Consider the following 6,864-nt stretch of genomic DNA (forward strand, 5'->3'; position numbering starts at 1 on the left):
CGTTCATGAGTACTCAGAAATTGAGATTTGAGTATTGGATAAACCCTCGCTCAGAGTATTACTTCATGGAATTCATCACGAGTAATACTGAGACGATAATATCTTATAATCTTGAAACGAAGATATATGAGTTGTAATTTACAAGTCGGTTGTGCATTGGTGATACGAAAACGCATCAGTAACTTGGTGTTATAAAACGTATTGTCATGCATAATTTGATGAGTAAAAGATACAAGCATATGAGTCAACGTTTATTCGTTCCTTTTGCCCTAACAGGAAAAGCGATATCTGTGGGCCCCTCGATGATTTGGTGTTGACTTATGTGCTGGGCCCAGCCAGGACTAAATTGATGTGTTCGATTAGAAGTCCTACATCATCACAAATCAGGAATCGGGAAACATAGATTCTAGACAAACAGATTGATTACATTCCATGTCTTTTGTCTGGGGATATCAAGCAGAACGAAGGGTTATATGATCACTTATCTTAGGACACGTAACTGACTGGGTCAGAGTTCGGCAGCAGCTTTTTGGAAGCTACAATTTGCTGGTCAAATTTAGAAGGCATACTAGCAATTATAGTTACAGACTTATCCAAGTGGGAGACTGTTGGATTAGGTGTCTAAGCCCATAACTATAATTGGTATGTACTTGAATTGATAGCAGCACAGTCCTTTTGGGTTGCCCTCAACTTAGCAACTGGACAAGGAAATTATGAAAGGAGAGATATTAATTTATAAGATTAATAAATTAATATATATATATATATATATATATATATATATATATATATATATAAATGATTTATTAATATGTTAATGGATTAATATATTAATTAGAAATCATTATGTTTAATTAATTGTTAGCCAGAAATTAATCAGAATTGATTTTGGGGTTAAAAGAATTAATTATAAGGTGCAGGGACTAGTTTGCAATTATCTAATAGTTGAGTGGAAGGCTCTAGAACCCCCTTGGAAGAGGGTGGACGAAATCTTTAGGGGAAACCCTAATAATTTCGTCCATAGGGGCTTGGATAAGGCCCTTGGGTTTGCTTAGGCCCTAAGCAAAGGATAACTAGGGTTTCCCTTAAACCCTAAATCCCTCAGCTATATAAGGAGCCTCCTGGTTCATGTTTTTGGTCACTCTTTCTTTTGAAGAAACCCTAAGGCCGAGATTTTGCATACTCCCTCTCCCCTCTCTCTTCTACTTTCCTTCTTGCTAGTTTGGGTGTGATTCCATTAGAGGCATTACACTTGTGGTGCTAAAGCTTCCAAGAAGATCAAGATCAAGATCAAGGGAATATCAATTGTTTGCTATAACAATTGAAAGGTATGTAAACCCTAAACCCTAGTCTGTTAATTTTGAGATTAGCCTCTCTCCTCTAGGGTTCTTGTTTTGCAATTCAAAGTTGTATGTTCAATAGTTAAAACATAGATCCAAAGTAGGTTGCATGTGAACTTAGGAATTGTTTTCTAGTTTATTTGTTGTACCTAAAACCCATCAAGTATAACCAGAGTCTCCTGGAGGGAGAGCGTGAGATTTGTGAATAGATCTATTCGGGACTGACAATCTCACATCTGGACTGCTAGCTACAGTTAGGCGGGCACACCTGAGATGTACAAATGTCATTTAACTCGACGCCTGAAGAACGTTGGAAAGGTCTCTAGTCATATCAAGCATGGTTATACGACTCACATTATGTATAACTCACCTTTAGTTTACAACTTAACACTCTTCAACAGTTTTATTTACATTAAATAGAACTAATACACACTACAACTGGAGAACTTTCAAGGTTTTCAAACAGAAACGAGCATACAAGGGTTTCACGCACAAAATACTATTACATCATGATTAGCATTAGCTAGTCACATGAAGTAATAATTTCGCATATCACTACAGTTTTCAGTGACAAACATTCACGGTTTTATACAGAATTGAAAACACTACTTTCTCATTAAAGAAAATATCAGATTTTCTTGGAACTATACAAACATTTTAAGAACTCATCAACGATTTTCACTACAAACCACCGCTTATGAACTCACCATCTTTATGCTGATACTCTTTCAAACTGCTTGTATTCTCAGGAAATCAGTAGACAGGTACTTGCTGGATTTCCGAGGAACTGGAGCAATAAGAGTTTTATGTTTATACTATACAAAGCTATTGGATGTAATTCAAACAAAGTTTCAGACAAAGTTTCAAACTGATGTAAACATTTTTATTTAAGTATTCACTGTAATGGTTGTGTTGCTATGATTGCTGTTATTCATTGGTTGTGATGCTACACATGACGTCCTCCGCCCCGGAACGTTTCCGCCATCGGTTTCAGGGTGTGACAGATTGGTATCAGAGCCCTTGTTTATAGCGAACTAGTATACCGAACCTTACGTGGTATACAACTATAAACACTAAGGGGCCTAAGTGCTCTACGCTAAAAGTATACTTTCAAAATATAAAGTATTTTTATAAAAAGTATACGAGCATTCATACATAACAAAATTCGTGTCGCAAGTAGAACAGAACAAAAGTATTTGGATGCTGGAACGTTGCGGTTAAACCTGGGCAGTTATGTAAGCATGTCTAGGGTGAATATAGCCTGATCAACTATATTCAGTCGAGACATGACCAACATGTGCTTGGGAGTGACTGTGGTGTTACAGCAGGCCTAAAACTTACCAAAATCATCTCACATAAAATACTATAGGAGTATTTTCGCTAGAGCCAAACTCAGTATACAGATTCACTCTAAGTGTTGCTACCTCTTCTCCCTTAAGCGATAACTTACTTGCGTTAGTAACCTTTCTGTGCTTATCGCTCGGTAGTATACTTTTATTATCAGGATGAGATATATTTTGTTTTATATATATCTCGAGGACTTACCGTCCTCTTCTTCCTGACTGTTTTCTAGAATGAGATGCCTCCTCGACCAAGACCCATTAGAAGAAACGACGACACTCCGCCACCACCACCACCCCCTCAGTTCGATCCCATCATGCTCCAGGCAGCAGTTACCGCCGTCGTGACTGCAGCAATGGCACAAGTGAATGCTGGTGGGGCTGGAGGAGGAACTGACCCACAGAAACAAGATGGAAGTCAGGGACATCAAAAAGAATGTTCCTACAAGGACTTCATGACTGCAAAACCCAAGTCCTTTGACGGAAATGGAGGTGTCATCGCCCTAACTCGATGGTTCGAGAAGATCGAATCCATCTTCGAAATTTGCGTCTGTTCTGAAGCAAACAAGGTGAAGTTCGCCGGCTGCACCTTCACCGACAGAGCCTTGACCTGGTGGAATGGTCGAGTCAAAACCCTAACCCTGCCAGTGGCTAATGCCATGGGCTGGGAAAGACTGAAGGAGCTCATGCTCGCGGAGTACTGCCCGAGGGGCGAAGTGAAAAAGTTGGAGCACGAACTCTGGAACTTGAAGATGAAGGGTTCCGACATCGCAGCCTACACCGCAAGATTCTGTGACCTGGCTCTCCTCTGTCCGGGAATGGTCACCCCGGAAAGCAAGAAAATCAAAAGGTACATCTGGGGACTGACACAACCAAGAAAGGGGAATGTCTTGCTGCTAGACCAATTACTTTTGAAAGCGCCAAGGATCTGGCACAGACCCTGATCGATCATGGAATCGATCTGGATGAGGTGGCAGCTGACTCCGAGCCACAAAAGGAAAGCAGTGGGAAGAAGAAGAAGTTTGGTAACAAACGAAAGGGTCAGTCTTCGCAGGAGCCCTCCAAGAAACAACAAACAGTGGCAGTTCATGCTGTTACTGCTCCTGCCGTTGCTCCCACTGCTGTCCCAACCACCCAATCTCCTACCGGTGGTTATGCTAGAAAACTACCCCTGTGCAACAAGTGTAACTTCCATCATTACGGACCCTGCCGTGAGTTGAGTTGCAACAGCTGTGGAAAGAAAGGACACACAACTCGATACTGCAAGGTGCCAACTCAACCAACAAACCCGGCTCCGGGAGCGTGCGCTGGCCAAACTTGTTATGGATGTGGAGAGACTGGGCACTTCAGGAGAAACTGCCCCAAGACAACAACTGGTGGCAATACAGGAAGAGTTTTGGTGATGGGCCAGGAGGATGCAGTTGCTGATCCTACCGTTGTTACGGGTACGTTCCTCCTTGATAACTCTCATGCATGCATTCTATTCGATTCTGGTGCGGAGAGGAGTTTTGTTAGTCATGCATTCAAACACCTAATCAAATGTAAATCCCAACCTTTAACCGAAACATTTACCGTCGAGATGGCTAACGGAAAGAAGGAGAACACTAACGACATATTCATAGGCTGTACTCTTACCCTAGACAATTATTCCTTTCCCGTCGATCTTATGCCTGTGTCCATCAAGAGCTTCGATGTCATTATCGGCATGGATTGGTTGAGTTCCAATCGTGCTGATATTCTTTGCTTCGAGAAGGCTATCCGTCTCAATCTTCCCTCTAGCGAAACCCTTATGATTTATGGTGATAAACTCAGTTCGAACCTCCGTATCATTTCGTGCATCAAAGCTCAGAAGTATCTGCGGAAGGAGTGCCATGCATTCCTAGCTCATGTTGTCGACGGGACGCAAAAAGTTAGAGACCTCGAGAGCATCCCCGAAGTCTGTAACTTTCCTGAGGTTTTCCCCGAAGATCTCCCAGGAATCCCTCCCGAGCGCCAAGTCGAGTTTCGTATCGACTTAATCCCCGGAGCTACTCCTGTAGCTAAATCTCCTTAGCGTCTAGCGCCAGCAGAAATGAAGGAATTATCCAGCCAGCTCAATGAGCTTATTAACAAAGGATTCATAAGGCCGAGTTCCTCACCCTGGGGAGCTCCGATCTTATCTGTGAAAAAGAAAGATGGATCCTTTCGGATGTGCATTGACTACCGAGAGCTGAATAAGCTGACCATCAAGAACCGATATCCCTTACCCAGAATCGACGATTTCTTCGACCAACTTCAGGGAGCCAGTTATTTCTCAAAGATCGATCTAAGATCAGGGTACCATCAGTTGCGAGTTCATGAGAATGATGTACCCAAAACAGCATTCCAAACTCGCTATGGACACTACGAGTTTGTAGTAATGCCCTTTGGTCTAACCAACGCACCGGCAGTATTCATGGACCTGATGAATCGGGTGTGCCACCCTTTCTTAGACACGTTTGTGATTATGTTCATCGACGATATACTTGTCTATTCGCGGAGTGAGAATGATCATAAACAGCACTTAAGGCAGGTGTTGGAAACTTTAAGGGCAGAAAAACTATACGCGAAATTCTCGAAATGCAAATTCTGGATCAGGAAGGTAAATTTCCTAGGACACGTGATTAGCAAGGAAGGAATACACGTGGATCCTTCCAAGATCAAAGCGATTGAGAATTGGTCTGCACCAAAGACACCCACAAAAATCCGACAATTCTTGGGTCTTGCGGGCTATTATCGCAGGTTCATCCAGAACTTCTCCAGAATCGCAAAGCCTTTAACTACCCTGACACAAAAGGGTGTAACCTTTAGTTGGGGAGTTAAGCAAGACACTGCGTTTCAAACCTTGAAACAGGCTCTATGCAGCGCACCTATCTTGTCCCTGCCCGAAGGGATGGAAGACTTCGTAGTCTATTGTGATGCATCTAATCAGGGCCTAGGGTGTGTGCTCATGCAGAGAGGAAAGGTCATCACCTATTCCTCGAGACAGTTGAAAACACACGAGGTAAATTACACAACTCACGATTTAGAATTGGGAGCAGTGGTCTTTGCGGTAAAGATCTGGACACACTATCTCTATGGAACCAAGTGCACTATCTTCACCGACCATAAGAGCTTGCAGCATATTCTTGATCAAAAGGAGTTAAACATGAGACAACGGCGATGGGTAGAGCTACTCAGTGACTACGAGTGCGAAATTCGCTATCATCCCGGTAAGGCCAATGTGGTAGTGGATGCCCACAGTCGAAAGGAGTATTCAGGGAGTAAGGTGAAGGCACTGACCATGACTATCCATTCCCATTTATCTGCGCAAATCAAGGAGGCTCAGCTGGAAGCCTTAAAACCAGAGAACATGTCGGGTGAAGCATTGAGAGGAATGGAAAAGAACCTAGAGATCAAGGGAGACGGAGTCTATTATTTCATGGACCGGATCTGGACCCCAAAGTTCGGTGGTTACAGAGAGGTTGTAATGAACGAATCTCACAGGACGAAATACTCCGTTCACCCAGGGTCGGATAAGATGTACTTGGATCTCAAACAGCTCTATTGGTGGCCAAACATGAAAGGAGAGATTGCTACCTTCGTGGGCAAGTGCCTGACTTGCGCCAAGGTGAAGGTCGAATATCAGAAGTCCTCAGGTCTACTTCAGCAGCCGGAAATACCTGAGTGGAAGTGGGAAAGGATAACCATGGATTTTATCACCAAGTTACCCAGATCTCCGAGTGGGCACGATGCCATCTGGGTAATTGTCGATCGGTTGACAAAGTCCGCCCACTTCCTGCCAATCAAAGAAAGCTTGAAGATGGAGAGACTCACACGGATCTACCTTCAAGAGATAGTTCGCCTTCATGGTGTACCTGCATCCATTATCTCTGATCGAGATAGCAAGTTTACATCGACGTTCTGGTAGTCACTACAGGAAGCTCTTGGAACTAAATTGGATATGAGCACGGCTTATCATCCACAGACTGATGGACAGAGTGAGAGAACAATTCAGACATTGGAAGACATGTTGAGAGCCTGCGTCATCGATTTCAGCGCATCATGGGACACTCATCTTCCTTTGGTTGAATTTTCCTACAACAACAGCTACCAAACCAGCATCAAGGCTGCGCCGTTTGAAGCCCTCTATGGCCGTAAGTGCAGATCCCCTCTGTGCTGGGCTG

This window comes from Lactuca virosa, chromosome 4 (assembly GCF_052849685.1).
Source record: "Lactuca virosa cultivar CGN04683 chromosome 4, Lactuca_virosa_CGN04683_v6, whole genome shotgun sequence".
Taxonomy (NCBI): domain Eukaryota; kingdom Viridiplantae; phylum Streptophyta; class Magnoliopsida; order Asterales; family Asteraceae; genus Lactuca; species Lactuca virosa.